This window comes from Myotis daubentonii, chromosome X, assembly GCF_963259705.1.
Source record: "Myotis daubentonii chromosome X, mMyoDau2.1, whole genome shotgun sequence".
In the NCBI taxonomy this organism is placed as follows: domain Eukaryota; kingdom Metazoa; phylum Chordata; class Mammalia; order Chiroptera; family Vespertilionidae; genus Myotis; species Myotis daubentonii.
In genome coordinates, this window is record NC_081861.1 from 56,440,449 (window position 1) to 56,457,599 (window position 17,151).

Below are 17,151 nucleotides of genomic sequence, written 5' to 3' on the forward strand. Positions count from 1 at the left end.
AGGAATCACATGCTTAAATCACTTGCCTAAGATTCCACAATTGGATAGTGATAGAGATTCAAACCCAGAAAGTCAAGTTTACAAAGTCTGTGCTCTTAACCATTGATGTATGCGGTAAAATAGACGGGAACCAAAAGATGATGGGAATGGAGGGTAGAAGAGGCACAGGTTCAAGGTGAACAGTCAGAAACTGCAAATTTAGAGTTTGGTTTGATCTGGAAGCTTAAGGCATCATTACGAACTGTTCACGTTAATGTACGTAACAAATTAAGCTCCTATTTAAAAATGATTAGTCAACGTACAAGCCAATTGAGAAAAGGAAAGGTTCAATAGGTGGCTATGGTTAAGAAGATAGCCGCGGTCTTTTGTGTCTTTCAACAGATGAGTGACCTGGATCTTTGAACCAAGCAGTCTGCATGCAAGGTCGATGGGCGTGAAGGGGTTAATACCGGCTGTTCGAGAGCTGAGGCGAAGAGGATTGTGGGAGCTACGTTGTACGTGGACGTCTGGGAACTATCTGGTGTGCATCTCCATTATGACCGACCCTAAGTAAAATTCACCCGCAGGCTAGGGTCTGGCCACTGTCGCCGCAAGACAGGAGCTATGGGCAGCCGCTGAGAGAGCAGTCGAGGCAGAGGTTTGTAGCACTTCTTTGAACGCGTAAGCTCCATAAGCTCCTCTTTCCTCCAGCGGAGCAGGGAGAGGGGAACGGAAGTAAGAGGGGATGAGGCGTACTGGGAACTGACAGACTGAAGGACTTAAGGGCGAGAGTTGATGACGTTGGTGACGGAATGGGGAATACAACTATGTTGTGTAGGTATTGTTGACATTTGTGACTTTTCTGCTTGTTCGGGGATAGGGGATGCAGCGAACAGATAAATGAAGAGTAACGTCAGGGGAGTGAAAATATGTTGTCGGTTGGGCAGCAGTTCATATGAATCATACTATATGGGATAATTTTATTGAGCCCTTGGTTTAAGATTCTTTTAATTTTTTTTTAAAATTAATTGCACATATTGGGGTGACACTGGTTAACAAAATTATACAGGCTTCGTGTACCAATTCAGCAACAAATCTGTACACTGTATTGTATGTTTACCACCCCAAGTCAAGTCTCGTTCATCACTATTTATACCCCCTATACCAGTGGTTCTCAACCTTGGCTGCACATTAGAATCACCTGAGAATCTTTTTTAAATCCTGATTTCTGGGCCTCATCCTCTGGAAATTCTGTTTCTTTGTTATGAGGTGGGGCCACAACATTAGTAACAAAGAAACAATTCCCGGAGGATGAGGCCCAGAAATCAGGATTTTAAAAAGATTCCCAGGTGATTCTAATGTTCAGCCAAGGTTGAGAACCACTGCCCTATACCTTCCTGCACCGCCCCCCCCCCCCCCCCCCCGGGCAATCACCACACTGTTGTCGTGTCCATGAGTTTTTTCTTTTTTTCTCAATCCCTCCACCACTACCACCACCACCCTCCTCTTTGATGGATTGATTAATTCCCTTTAACAAATTACCAAATACCTGCTCTGTGCTGGGTACTGAAATAGAGGCACTAGATGAGAAAAGAAATTAACCTTTATCCTTGACATTTACAGCCTGTTAGTTACTACATGCATTTGGAAACAGGCAATTACAATGCAAGGAGATAGAGATAATACATCAAGTGTCATTAACAAACCTACCAGGGACTGCCGAAGTCATCTGAATGTGTGATCTGGGATGGTCTTTGATAGGGTGATTTGACATATATTTTGAAGATAAAATAAGCAGGGCAAAATTATGTGCAATTTTCTCCCAGGTATGTTCTCTCCCTGCTTAGCTCAGGTGCAGTTACCTGGAGAACTGAGTAGCCCAGACTAGTTTATTCCTGGTGAGAGTATTTGTTCACCACAGTGACACCTCCAGGACCCCTGCTAAAGAGTCAGACTTGCCCATCCAGGGTGGCTCAGTGGTTGAGCATGCACTTACGTACCAGGAAGTCATGGTTTGATTCTCGGTCAGGGCACATGCCCAGGTTGTGGGCTTGATCCCCAGTAGGGGGCATGCAGAAGGCAGCCAATCAGTAATTCTCATCATTGATGTTTCTATCTCTCTCTCCCTCTCCCTTCCCCTTTGAAATTTATATATATATATATATATTAAAGAGGCTTATTTGAGAGCAAGGCCTTCCCTTGTGCATGGAGCCCACAAGCTCTACCGAGTAGGACACAAGGACTCTTTGGCTTAAGCATTTGAAACACTTCTGTGCCACTATTTGGTTTTACAGAAAACTCAATTCACAGCAGGGAATTGTGTATCCACCTGGAATTCTAAGCAATATTTTCTTTTTTTAAAATATATTTTATTGATTTTTAACAGAGAAGAAGGGAGAGGGATAGAGAGTTAGAAACATTGATGAGAGAGAAGCATCGATCAGCTGCCTCCTGCACACTCCCTACTGGGTATGTGCCCACAACCAAGGTACATGCCCTTGACTGGAATCGAACCTGGGACCTTTGAGTCCACAGGCCGATGCTCCATCCACTGAACCAAACCGGTTAGGGCCTAAGCAATATTTTCAAGCATCTGAATCATCAAACCTGCTGCTGTGTTTACCAGAGAAACAACAGTGTAGCAGACAGTCTAAGTCAGTGGTTCTCAAATTTTCCTGTGCATCAGAATCAGCTGGAGGGCTTGTTTAAAAACTTTGCTGGGCCTTACGAAGTTGCTGATTCAACAGGTGTGGGTAGTCCCCCGGATTTACATTTCAAACAGGTTCTCAGTTGATGCTAATACCACTGGGTCTGGGACTACTGGTCTAAACACAACTGACATTAGTAAACTAGAAAGGACATCTCTAAAGACTAGGCAAACTCTTAAAGGTTAGCCGTACCTGAATTAAGTCACAGTAGATATGAAATAAAATGGCTTTGTTTTTTATATATTTTGAATGGAGGAGCAAACATGAAACTTCCTGAACTAAAAAAAAAAAGGCAGGGTTTGCTTCACTTTTTTCTTCACTCATAGGTTTCTGAGTTCCTCCTACCATAAATTGTTTAAAAAACAAATTACCTATTTTCTTTTCAGATGTCTTGCTCAGTTATATACAAGTAGCTAGTTGTTTATAGTGGAACTCATACCCCACTTGTGTCATTTATCATTTCTGATAAAAAAATTGTTTGAACTTTAAAAATGTAAAACAGTTATGAAAATCTATTTGACAAAGAAAAATTAGTATAAGAAGTTAGAATTGAGAAAGTGTGATGAGTAGGTTTTTTCCACCTCCAATAAAAACCCTCCTTCTCAGAAGAAATAATTGGTTTATTAACTTTAGAGCACAGAGGAAAACAGAAATCTTACTGTGCCAAGGTTTAACTCAGAACCTTCCTTTAGGGATTAGCCTCAACAGTCTCCTGGAAAGTGGCAGTTCACAGTTCTACCTACCCTCCAAAGCCTTCCATAAACCCAAAAAAGACCAGGATACATTTTCAGAAATGTCACTAATCATTCTAGACCCCTGTCAATGTTGGATTTCAAATCTTTCTCCAGGCCAGTTACAAAACAAAACAAATAAAACCCAAAAAACAAACATGCAGATATTAGCACACACAAAAAAAAGTTCAAACAAACTGGTCTGGGTCTATTTTGAGCCTTTTCAGGGACCATCAAGATGCTAGGATGACCAGTGCCCTAGATGTTTCAGAAATCCAAAGATCTGTGAGATCCACATCCCAAGGAAGTCAGCAGAACACTATAGGGAGAAAAACATTTTCGTTGATATTCTTAGGGTCCCAGACTTGGATGTGAAAATTAAAGTGACAAAGACAGGTTAACAGGAGAGAAAAACGAATGTATTGAATGTTTTATGTGACACAGGAGCCTTCATAAAGAAATAAAGACTCAAAGAAACAGACCTGATTATTTTATGCTAGGTTTGATGAAGAGTGGACAGACAGTCATGAGAGGAATAGGAGAGGTAAAGGAATATGAGGCAAGTGTAGTAAGCTGGAGAAAACTTAGCAAGGCCTGTTTGTTAGGATTCTTCTAGGTGTCCCTTTGTCTACAGAGATAAAATGCTCCTTTCTTCTAGGTATAGGGAGGGCAACTCTCATATGAAGGTTTTATGACCTGTTTCAAGGGAGAATGAGGGCAGGTGGTCTTCCTGCTCCTGCCATTTTCTCAAACTCCCTTAGCCTAAAATATTCAGTATGTCAAGGTTTAATATTTTGGGATAGCATGTCCTGACCCCATTGACACTCCCACACATGACACTTGAATATTAATCAAATTTTGCAAGTTGGTGAGCCTCTCACTAATTCTTGGGCTCTGATTCCTCTCCTCCATACCAGTCCTCATCTCTACCTAATCTGTCCCTAGTCTTACAAGCAGGATAATTTTACATGAACTGTGAGGAGATAAAAGGAAAGAAAACCAATATTTGAACTATTCATCACTAAGTGATTTCTAAGTAGGAATGATTTAATTTTCTTGCATGAACACACAATAACTCATAGACCCTGAGAGCAAACTGGTGGATGCTAAAGAGAATGTGGGGCCATATGTGTCAGAGCAACGAACACATTATCACGCCAGAATTCAAATGCAGACAGGATTGTTTCCAATCCACAGTTCTTGCTTGCAACAGCTGATTCTCTAAACAGCTTTAGATCAGTATGTGGCTCTAACTTGAAGTAGAGTGGGGTTTCAGACCTGGTAGCTAACCACAAGGCTATGATGTTCTCCTGATGAACATAAACAATAATATCTTATGAAACAGTTTTTCTGAGGATGAGAGTTCTTGCATCAAGTGAGTGAGAACTGTAAAGGAGAGGGAAAGTGAGTAATTATCATAATGTCACATTTTTTTCTTTGCAAATAAGATTAGAGAAAAATGAAGAACTCTTTAGGACAGCAGTTCTCAACCTGTGGGTTGTGACCCCTTTGGGGGTTGAACGACCCTTTCACAGGGGTCGCCTAAGACCATCAGGAAACACATATATAATTACATATTATTTTTGTGATTAATCACTATGCTTTAATTATGGTCAATTTATAACAATGAAAATACATCCTGCATATCAGATATTTACATTACGATTCATAACAGTAGCAGAATTACAGTTATGAAGTAGCAACAAAAATAATTTTATGGTTGGGGGTCACCACAGCATGAGGAACTGTATTAAAGGGTCGCGGCATTAGGAAGGTTGAGAACCACTGCTCTAGGAGGAGGAGGCAGAAATATATTCTAGCATCTGGTATCTGCAACTTATGAGCCAGTTGTCTAGTGCAGTGGTCGGCAAACTTCGGCTCGCGTGCCACATGCGGCTCTTTGGCCCCTTGAGTGTGGCTCTTCCACAAAATACCGACTTCTGTGCATGGGCCACAAAGTTTCAATCGCACTGTACATGTGCGCCCGCATGTGGTATTTTGTGGAAGAGCCACACTCAAGGGGCCAAAGAGCCACATGTGGCTCGCGAGCTGCAGTTTGCCGACCACTGGTCTAGTGCATAACTATTGCTTTTCCCACAGCAGAAACTTAAGTGCCTATATACATACAGTCAGGTTACCCTTGGGTCTTGGGACCATGTTGGAGACAGGGCAGCTATGGCCGCTGTTATTACAGTAATCTGTCTGCACTTAATAAGGTGATAAGGAAACCTAGAAGACCTAATGTTACATAAATATGTATATATGTGTATATATAAATACATTTAACAATAGGGGTACTTTAATAACTTCTGGAGGTCTAAGGAATTCATGTAGTTGTCTTTCAAAACTGCATTATGAAAGAGCCGAACACAAACTCTGACTGGAAGTTCGAGTTCGGGAGATCAGAACTGTCCTCAGCAGAAATGTGTTCTCTATTTTCAAGGTCCTTGGAGGAGTTGTCAATGCCCTCTAACCAAAGACCACTAGGCATATACCTGTGGTTGAACAAGTAGGGTTGATTACTCAGCGCATGTAGGAGAATGCATGCCATGGGGAACTGGTGGGGGTGGGCGTGGGGGTCGGGGATCTCAAAGGTGTTGGAAATGATTTATTATAGGATTGGGACATATATAGGTGATTTGGGAGAGGGTTTAAAGAAGCAAGGCTTTGCTCTGGATTGGATTCTGTTAGGAAATAACAATATACATAGGAGGTAATTCTATGATTGGGTATCTTCATGAATCTTATCTAGAAGGAAGATAGACTAGAAGAGGGCTAATTGGTAAAGTAGCAGCAGTATCTGTTAGCCAGGATAGGAGGATGGTTGGTTATTTTTGTGGTTTGGTCAAAGTTTATCTTTTGTCTCTTTTCAAATATGACTGTGCAGTGGTATTACTTTTGTCTTGGTCACTGTGGTCACATAGTGGCCTTGTCTGATGTTGATGGTCTGTGAAATTGTTTATGTTTATCAGTAGAACACCAACACCAAGGCCTAACTGTGAGGACCAGATAAGCTCCCATATGTCAGTGGCTGCTTTTCCCAGAGTGATCAATACTGGGTCTAATAGCCCATAGGAGAGCAAATTCCCTTTCTGCCAGAAGCCATATATGTAGCAGAGAAATAGTGAGATGTGCTAAACAGGAAATATTGGGGGCTGGATGTGGATGAAATCATCTGGTTACTCTCTAATAGAACTTAGGAACCTCAGTAAAAATAGTGTTCTCCTGGGATTGTTTTTCATTTTAAAAATCAGATCAGAGTATCCTTAAGCCAAGAGAAGTAGATGGGAGAATGTAGCAGATTGTATTTTTCAAAGATGGCCACAACAGTATCTTTCATCCCACACTCTCCTCTATCATGTGACCTTGTCACCCTTCCACTGGGGAGTATGGTTGATGTCCCCTCTGCTTTGAATCTGAGAAGATTTTAGTTGTATTAAAATCTTAGGAGAAATGAGACTCTGACTTCTGAGGCTATACCATAAGAGGCAGTGCAGCTTCTGTTTTATCTGCAGGTGTTGCAGAAGACCGGAGAAAACCAAGAGAAAACCAAGCAATACTTAGAGAGATGGAGTTCCACTTTATTATACACCGGTGGGCTCAGAGAAAAATGTCTTTCAAATTCTGAGTAGAGCAACAAGCAGAAGTTTTCTTTTTATTAAAGAACCAGCCCTATGTGTGCTTAGTAGTTATCTCACTGGAAGCTTGTGGCCTTGAAAACAGTACAGTTCTATTCAATTAAAAAATACATCTGGCATGGCAGGAGAGTATGGGCGTATGTAGTCTCTGGCCTACAAGGTCAGACAGCTAAGTTTATCTTCCTTATTATTCAAGCAGGCTAGAAAGCAAAGTTATTTTTTCAAAATAAGGGGCTGTTTAAAAAATAGCAGAGTTGACTTTTACAGAATAAGGGACTATCTAAATAGCAGGGAATTTCAAACAGTAGTTATACAAAATAGGGGTTAGCCTTCTCACAGGGACATTGACCTTTAAAGTCTGGAGCTACCATATAAGAAGTCCGACTACCCTGAAGCTGCTATTTGAGAGATCCCAGGTCCTCTGGACAGCAGCCTTAGATGATGTTCCAGCTAATAGCCAACATCAACCAGGAGACCTGTGAATGAAGACACCTCTAGATCAGTGGTCGCCAACCTTTTGGACCTCATGGACCAGCAGTGGTCCGCAGACCACTGGTTGTCGACTGCTGCTCTAGATGATTAAAGCCCCCAGCTGTTGAGTCTTCCCAGCTGATGCTCCAGACATCATGAATCAGACAGACACAAGCCATCCCTGCTATACCCTGTCTGAGTTTCTGAAGCACATAATCTGAGAGCAAAGTATAATGACTGTTTTATGCTACTGAGTTTTGGATTGGTTTATTACAAAGCAATAGAAGCCCAAACAGAGGTAGGAAGTTTGATTAACACAAAAGGAATGGAGTAATAGGAACAGAAAGACAAGTAGTTGGTAAAGGAAAAACAGGCTAGTGCAAAGCAGTTAGCTTTGCTGCTGCTGTGCTCTTTGGTGCCAGAAACTGCAATGTGGACAGAAGTAGACAGAAGAGGAAGGAGTGGAAAGAGAAGTCACCTAGTATACTATATGAAACTTTTGTATGTAATTACACTTTCTTTAAAAATAAGATCTTGAACTACTTAATTATTTCTTTAACTGAACATCTTGGTTAAAACTGACAGGAGTGTGGTTTTTTTCTAAGGAAAAAGTAGTCATATTAACACTGGCAAATTAATCAGTGAATAGCAAAATTTAATATTCTAGTTGCCAATGCTAACAATCCTTTGAAGAAATCCTGCTAATCATTTCCAGTAAATTATCTTGAGTTATTTATTAAAAATAATTTCTACTTTACTGTGGTTATATGAAGGCTTGCCTCACTATGCCTTATTTGAAGTGTTTACATAAGACACTGATGGTGTTAAGTGTTGAAACTATCTGTGAAGACAGTTAGCTCTTCAATCTTCCTTGGTAACATTACTTAGTAACCAGAGAGTTAGAGATGTTTACTCTCCTCTATTTCAGAGGTCCTCAAACTTTTTAAACAGTGGGGCAGTTCACTGTCCCTCAGACCGTTGGATGGCTGGACTATAGTTTTAAAAAAAAACTATGAACAAATTCCTATGCACACTGCACATATCTTATTTTGAAGTAAAAAAGCAAAATGGGAACAAATACAATATTTGTATTTGCATGTGGCCCGCGGGCCGTAGTTTGAGGACCCCTGCAGTCTATTTCATTGTATGAGGTTGGAGGAAAACATAATAATATTTCCAATAATGTGTTGGAAATAGGAGCTTCATCCTTTTTAATTGATTTTTAGAGAAAGAAGAAAACGGAGGGAGGGAGGGGAGAGAGAGAGAGAGAGAGAGAGAGAGAGAGAGAGAGAGAGAGAGAGAAAGAGAAAGATCTATCTGCTATCTCCCACACATACCCTGACCAGGGATCGAGCCCACAACCTGGGCATGTGACCTGACCAGGAATTGAACCGGTGAACTGAGCCACACTGGCCAGAGCACAGTCTCCTTTATCACAGCTTGATGTTCTCCACCAGATAAAGTAGAAAAAAGAGAGGAAGAAGAAAAAGAAAGAGCAGGTGAAAGTAGTATATTTCATGAGGACAAAACATTTTATCTGTTTGGTTCACTGTTGTATCCCCAGTACCTAGAACAGTGCCTGACACATAGTAGAGACTCAATAAATGATTATTAGAACAATAAGTGATGGATGTAAATAGCCATTTATGCACAAGGATGGTAACAACAACCTTTAGGAGTGTGTATATTGTTTACTTATTAGAAGTTCTTATTTCATGCATTGCCTCCATGCATGAAAGGAGAAAGCCAGAAAACCCTGTTTTGTTTGGTTTTCTTGTGTTTTTCCACTGCTCTCTTGTACCACTTTTCTTTCCTTGCTAGCAGTTCTGAGGATTGTGAGGCAGCTCCCACTGAACTCTTGCATTAGTGTTCTGATAAAGGAAAAATGTGATGTGCTGGGCATGAAATGTCTTTGTTTTGTGTAAAAACTTTCTTGGGAAAATGTTTTATTAAAATAAAGCAGAGGTCATTACTGAAGTGGCTTTTTATTGCTCTCCAGCATCACACAGGACACCATGCCTGGGGTCTAAGTTTGCCCAAGAGGCCCTGCTGTCTTGGTGCAGTTGACCCCAGGTAATGGAGGTCATGGATGTGGCTGAAAAACAAGAATTAGGATGAAAAAGCCCACATAGCTTTTAGCTCCTGGACTCACTGGCCTGTGATCATCATCCTGGTAACTCCTACCTCAGGCTTCACTAAGGGAATTCCCTGCCCACCCATAAGAATTGTTTCTCCCTTAGCATGGTGGTCTTTTTCCCCCTTGCCTTATTGGGTTGTAAAGGAGATATCCTTTCTTTAGCTCCACTCCAGTCTTTCTTCCTGACTCCCATCCCTGGACCAAAGAAATTTGAACAAATATATACAGGCATACCTCACTTTATTATGCTGCACTTTATTGCATTGCACAGATGTTGCATTTTTGCAAACTGAAGGCAAGGCCCACCAACAAAAACATTACTACTTGCTTTACTGTGGTGGTCTGGAACCAAACCCACAATATCTTCAAGGTATGTCTGTATAAGAAAATTAACCTGAGATACATTTTGTTTTTGAAAGATTTTTAAATTGATTTTTAGAGATCAACCAAAGGACTTGTATGCATGCATGCATATAAGCCTAACCAATGGACACAGACAATAGGGGGGTGAGGGCATAGGTGGGGGGTTTAGGGGGTAATAGGGGGATGAGGACACATAATAATTATGTAATAACTAGGGGCCCGGTGCATGAAATTCATGCACTGGGTGTGTGTGTGGGGGAGTGTCCCTCAGCCCAGCCTGCCCGCTCTCACATACTGGGAGCCCTCAGGCGTTGACCCCCATCACCCTCCAATCGCAGGATCGGCCCCTTGCCCAGGCCTGACGCCTCTGGCCTAGGCGTCCGGCCCGGGCAGCGGGGACCCGCAGCTGCAGCGGCCCCACGATCGTGGGCTTCACTTTAGGCCCAGGCAAGGGACCCCTAGCTCCTGGGACTGCCAGCTTCGACCATGCCCAGCTCCCATCGCTGGCTCCACCCCTACTTCCTGCTATCACTGGCCAGGGCAGCAAAGGCGCCTGATTCTCCGATCATGGCTGGGGGCCAGGGCAAAGGCGGCCCAGGGCCACCTTTGTCCTGCCCCCCAGCTCTTAGCTCCCCCCTGGGTTTCCAATCACTGTCAGTGGCAGGGGGCTTCTTCCTGCTTTCCCTTTCGCCTCCCTGCATTGTGCCTACATATGCAAATTAACCGCCATCTTGTTGGCAGTTACCTGCCAATCTTAGTTGGCAGTTAATTTGCATATAGCCCTGATTAGCCAATGAAAAGCGTAGCTCGTACGCCAATTACCATTTTTCTCTTTTATTAGTGTTGATAATATATATATTAATAAAAAATTTTGTTAAAGACTTGAGGGCTGAAAAAAAAATAAATTGATTTTTAGAGAGAGAGAAAGGGAGAGGGAAAAAGAGAAACATTTGTGTGAAAGTGAGACATTGATCTGCTGCCTCCTGCACATCCCCCAACCAGGGATCGATCCTGAAACCAGGGCTTGTGCCCTGACCAGGAATCAAACTGGCAACTCTTTGGTGCATGGGACAATGCCCAACCAACTGAACCACACCTGCCAGAGCTGAAGGTACAGTTTTTAAGATTTAAAATCTTGGGCAGAGGGAGTGGGGGTAGGAAAGCCACTTTAGCCTCAGGCTAGTCCTAAGTCACATGCTTTATAAGAACCCCTCCACCTGAGGAGGTAAGGGGGCTTGCCCAGATCAAGAGCACAGACTCTGGAGGAGGACTGCCTGTGTTGTAGTCTGGGCTCCACACGCTATAGGCTTTCATGAACCTAAGAAAGTTGTTTAAGTTCTCTGTGCCTCAACTTCCTCATCTGTAAAATAGAGGGCTTTTAGGGGGATTTACAGAGTTAATACAGATAAAGCACTTAGGGTGGTGCCTGGAAAACAGTAAGTATTGTTCCAATGTTAGATATTATTATATCTGTTGTTGTTATTATTACTACATTTTTAAAAACAGACCCTTGTGTATGCACTATCAGAAGTCTGGAGGGGAAATGTTCATGTCACCCACATGTGTAACAAATAGGTGTTAGAGAACAGACCTGAGGAAATTAAGGAATTTTACCTAGGAGAGTGTTTTCAGGAGTTTTATTTTAGTTGTTTTAATATTTTACTAAAAACAAAGTTTGGAGAGCTCACAGATCATGTAGTGACAGTGCCCTGGGGTGGGAGGTTTTTAGGAGCTCCAAGCTCTTCTGTCTCCTCCAGTGACTGCTGGGTGGCTGGTTTTCATAGTTTACCATGGGTACTAGGCTGTTGATTTTAAAGACTACCACTGAGCAGAAGAGAGGGGGATGGGAACAGGGCAAGTTAAAAGGCCCCAAAAATCTAAGCAAGATCTTTGCTTAGTAAATACTGCTTGGATTGTTGCAAACTCTTGGATCCTACCCAAAGTTCTGAAAACATTTTAACACTTTTTTCCCTGTGTTTTCATTACTGTTTGGGAAAAGTAGATCTTCAGAGGTTCTTACTGTTCCATTCTGAAAGCCCCTACTCATATATTTTTATTCCATTTAGAGTGCAATCAGATTTCCATATAAAATAACAACCCTGGTGTGCAGATATTTGGGTCAGAACTTCTTAGCAGTGGTCAGGATTTGGACTAATGAAAATGCTGAAGGTGGCTTATTCCTGTGTCTTCAGGATTCTAAAAGATGGTCCTGGAACTGAGGCTGATCTGTGATCATTAATAGGCCAGTGGGTGACAACTTTAGTATAGGCAGCCAGTGAGATCATGAGTTTTTTTGGTTGTTGTTTTGTTTTTGTTTGTTTCTTTGTGTTTCCTCAACTAGGCTGTTTCTTTCTGTGCTCATAGACCCCTGAAAACCTGGAGATATATTTGAGACAAATTTCTTCTCCAGCAAAGGGCTACCAGCTCCCCATTACTGTTCAATGTATTCCCCAGAAAGTCTGTTGGACTTGGACCTTTGCTTTAGAAGGAATTTGGAAGAGAACAATATTAAAAACTAGAGGCCCTATGGCATGAAATTTTTGCAAGAGTAGGCCTTCTTTCCCTCGGCTGCCAGCACTGGCTTCCCTCTGGCACCGGGGACCCAGGCTTCTATCCAGCCACCGGCAGGCACCCAGGATCTGGGCTTGCCTCACAGCCCCAGCTTCATCCGGAAGGATGTCTGGTCTAATTAGCATATTATGCTTTTATTATTATAGATGGGGAAACAAACATTTGTTGAATGAGCCATTGAGTGGTGGGCTTGAGAAATCAGGGAAAGCTTTCTGTAAGAGGCATGGGATTTGACCTGGTCCTGCAAGAATGTGTATGTATTGGTTAGTTGAAGAAAATTGGTGGTGAGCCCTAGTGGTTTGAGCACTGGCCTGTGGACTGAAGGTCTTGGGTTCAATTCTGGTCAAGGACATGTATCTCGATTGAAGGCTAGGTCGTATGTGGGAGGCAACCAGTCGATGTGTCTCTCTCACATCAATGTTTCTCTTTCTTTCCCTTCCCTTCCATTCTCTCTAAAAAAATCAATGGAAAAAAATGTTCTCTGGTGAAGATTAACAAAAGAAAAGAAAATAGGTGGCGAGTAGGAAGCATTTACATTTAACGCTACCCAGTGAGATATCTGTAATTAATTTCTCTCACTGGCCACTGCAAAAATAAATGCTAGGCTTATCAGAAAGCCAGAGACTAGGCAATGATAAAAAAGATAATGGGAGAGCCTTAGTTGGTTTGGCTCAGTGGATAGACCATCGACCTGTGAACTGAAGAGTCCCAGATTCGATGGTCAAGGACACATGCCTGGGTTTCGGGCTCAATCCCCAGTAGTGGGTGTGCAGGAGGTGGCCAATTGATGATTTTCTCTATCATTGATGTTTCTATCTCATAATCTCTCCCTCTCTCTCCCCCCTCCCTCTCCCTCTCCCTCCCGCCCTCTCTCTCTCCCTTCATCTCTGAAATAAATTAAAATATATTAAAAATAATAATGGAGGAAGCAGTATATTATAAGGTCAAGAACTCAGATTCTAATATCAAACTACTTAAGTTCAAATCCCATATTTTCTGCTTATATTTTTATTAGCTGTATGACCCTGGGCACTTTACTTAAGCTCTCTGGCCCAATAATCTTTATCTGTGAAATGGGAAAATCTACCTGCCTCACAGGTTTGGTGAGAAGATTACATGAAATAATGCTCCAATAGTGCCAAGCACAGTGCCTCGCACAGTGTAAGTACTCACCACAGGGCAGCCATAAATCCAGATACCAACATGTACAAAGCCTGGAAACCTTGTAGGCATGGTCATAATTGAAACTGTTTTTGAGTACTTCCTGTAATTGCTTTATTTCTGTTCTGTGCACACTTAGAATTTGGTAGCATCTTCTTAGAAATGCCAGCATGGATCCATCATGTTAGAAAGAATCATATGGAGTTTTTTGTTTATATTTGTGACATAATATTAAAGTGAGGTCACTCACTTTGGGGGCAGAGGGTTCATGGTTGCAATAGAGGCAGGGATCCAGCAGAGAGACTCCCCAAAGGCTAGGTGATATTCAGAGAGATGGAGTCAAGTTCTTGATCAGCGTAATCTGTGTCAACAAAAGGTCACTGTCACCAATCTAATGCCAACAGGAGTCCCCAATCTGGGGTATGGTAAAAGGAGAAACTTTATTCAGATGAACAGCTTGCAAACCTGGGAAATTAGCCTCTGGTGGAAACCAAAAGTACACTCTATGGAGACAAAGGAAAAGTCCATTTTTTTATTGAGGAAGTCCTGCCTTGGTCCCAGATTTGTCTATTTTATGTAAATGAGGAATTCAAATTAGCACAGTGTGATTGGTCCAGATAGCACTGTTCTGATTGGTTAGCTTCACATGTTCTTATTGGTTGTTTTGGGGCCCACTCTGGTCAGTATTGATGCAAATGAGGATACAGCTGGGCAGTTCTGATCGGATGGGGTAGGTCTTATCCCATTGAAAAATAATTCCAGGAACTCCTTTATAAGGATTGGTTCAATTGGTGGTAACACAGTGCAGGAAGATTGGCCTCTGAGTCTATAGCTTTTCTCTGAAATTCAGTGTGAATGAAAGGCCTCTGTAGGCAATGGCCTCTAGACTCTCATTAGGAACTTGTGTCCAGTTAACCATAAGTCCTTCTTGGCAGGTATATTCCTTTTCAAGGTCCATATCTACTATTAGCATATTCTACTGCCTAAACCTTTTCTCTCCTAGAATTACAAAGGTCCCAGGTTTTTATTTAATCATAAAACAGGCATCAGGGCAGGTGTAGTAGTATTTATTAAAATATGCATAGGCTCTGGACTCAGGCTAGACTTGAATCTGAGCTCTAGGATTTCCTAGTTCTGTGACCTTGGACAGTTTATCTAACCTTTCTGTGCCTTGGTTGCTTCATCTGTAACATGAGGATAATAATATAAGCTATCTTATTCTGGCCGGTGTGGCTCAGTTGGTTGGGTGTCATCCCATGCACCGAAAGGTTGCTAGTTCGATTCCCATTCGAGGCACATGTCTGGGTTGCAGGCTTGATCCCCAGTAGGGGGCATACAGGGGGCAGATGATCAATGTTTCAGTCTCGTATCAATGTTTCTCTCTCTCGCTCTCCCTTTCTCTCTCTCTAAAAATCAAAATTTTAAAAAGAGTTAAATTAGTTAATATATATGAAGGACTTAGACAATTTCCTGGCATATACTAAGTGTTCAACAAATATTAAATATATATATATATATATATATATATATATATATATAAATAAACCCTGGGTTGTGTTCATCACAACCAGAACCATGACCAAGCAGAAGGAAGTCAGTCCTGCAGGGGTTGTCTTGACAACGGCTGCGCCCTCCCCCAAGCTGTTTCCCAGAGCTGTTTCCTGTAAGGGCGTGGTTTGAGGCAAGAACCCGCCCTGGGAGCGTGGAGGCATTATCTTTATAAAGTGTGCCACGCCAGGAGTTCCAGTGGCGCAATTGGTTAGCGCGCGGTACTTATAAAGTGTGCAGTGCCAGCACAGCCAAGGGTGAACCTGAGTGGGGGCGGCTGAAAGGCTTACAAAGACAGACAAGAGAATGAAAGCTGGGTCTCCGTGGGATGCTGCTTCTCTGAGAGACAGCAACCATACCCACAGCCATGCCTTTATTTTATAGCAGATGCTATGAGGCAAAGTAAGGGCACGACCAAGATGTTTATAACATTCTCCTGGGTTTCAATCCTACTCAACTACATGCACTTGAACTCTATCAAGCCTACATCACTCAGGCACATGGGGCCACGTGTTTGGACCATGGTTTCAAGCTTACAACTACAGCTGTTGCCTATAATTGTGCTGGGAGGGCCCTGCCCTCCAAGTAGAACTTGCACTGTGCCCTCTCATCAGTCCAAGGCTTGAACCTGTCCAAAACTGTAGCGGCTCCCCACAATAAAGTTTTAATTCTGTTTCTTTGTTACTAATGTTGTGGCCTCACCCCATAACAAAGAAACAATTTCCGGAGGATGAGGCCCAGGAATCAGAATTTTTAAAAGATTCCCAGGTCATTCTAATGTGCAGCCATGGTTGAGAACCACTACTATAGACAATATTAAAAATATATCTAAACATGCAATTCTTTGTCCAAAAAATGAGCATGTTCAAAAATTAAATGAAGAAAATTTGGATATATACTCGATGGAGATTTTCACACATATTTGAGTGATGATTCCATTGATTCCACAAATGATGCTGAAAAGGAAAATTTTCCCATCGAATTTCTTAATAGTATTACTCCTTCAGGAATGCCATGTCATATATTAAAATTGAAAGTGGGTGCAATCATCATGCTATTGAGAAATCTCAATAGTAAATGGGGTCTTTGTAATGGTACCAGATTTATTATCAAAAGATTATGACCTAACATCAAAGCTGAAGTATTAACAGGATCTGGAGAGGGAGAGGCTGTTCTGATTCCAAGAATTAATTTGTCCCCATCTGACACTGGCCTCCCATTTAAATTGATTTGACGATGGTTTCCCATGATGCCAGCATTTGTGATGACTATTAATAAATCACAAGGACAAACTCTAGACAAAGTAGGCATATTCCTACCTGAACCCGTTTTTGCACATGGTCAGTTATATGTTGCTTTCTCTCGAGTTTGAAGAGCAGTCAAAGTTCTAAGTATTTCACCACAAGGGAAATTAATTAGTCAAGCACTCTGAAAGTGTTTTCACTCTTAATGTGGTGTACAGGGAGATATTAGAATAAGTTTAATCACTTTATCAGTCATTGTTTGTATCACTGTTGTTTTTATATCATGTTTTTGTTGTTTCATATCATGTTTTTGTTGTTTTCCTATCATGTTTTTGTCGTTTTTATATCATGCCTCTGTTGTTGTTATATCCTTTTGTTACTGTTTATTAATAAATGTATATATTATTTTCATACATTTTACTAATTTCCTTTCATCTCTCACACTTCTATTATAGAGAAAGGGCAAATAGCAATATTAAAATATCTCTGCTAATTAATTCCCTTTTTAAAAAAATATACTTTATTGATTTTTTACAGAGAGGAAGGGAGAGGGATAGAGAGTTAGAAACATCGATGAGAGAGAAACATCAATCAGCTGCC

General features: G+C 41.6%; 1 long non-coding RNA gene across 1 annotated transcript in view; it reads left to right on the forward strand.

Annotated features, from left to right (window-relative positions):
- The first annotated feature begins 523 nt into the window (after positions 1-523).
- LOC132224196 (uncharacterized) overlaps positions 524-17,151 on the forward strand; it is a 63,700-nt gene continuing 47,072 nt past the window's right edge. The window contains exons 1-2 of the long non-coding RNA XR_009450619.1: positions 524-637; positions 9,527-9,700. This is a non-coding gene — a long non-coding RNA (uncharacterized LOC132224196). The remainder of the gene's footprint in view (positions 638-9,526; positions 9,701-17,151) is intronic.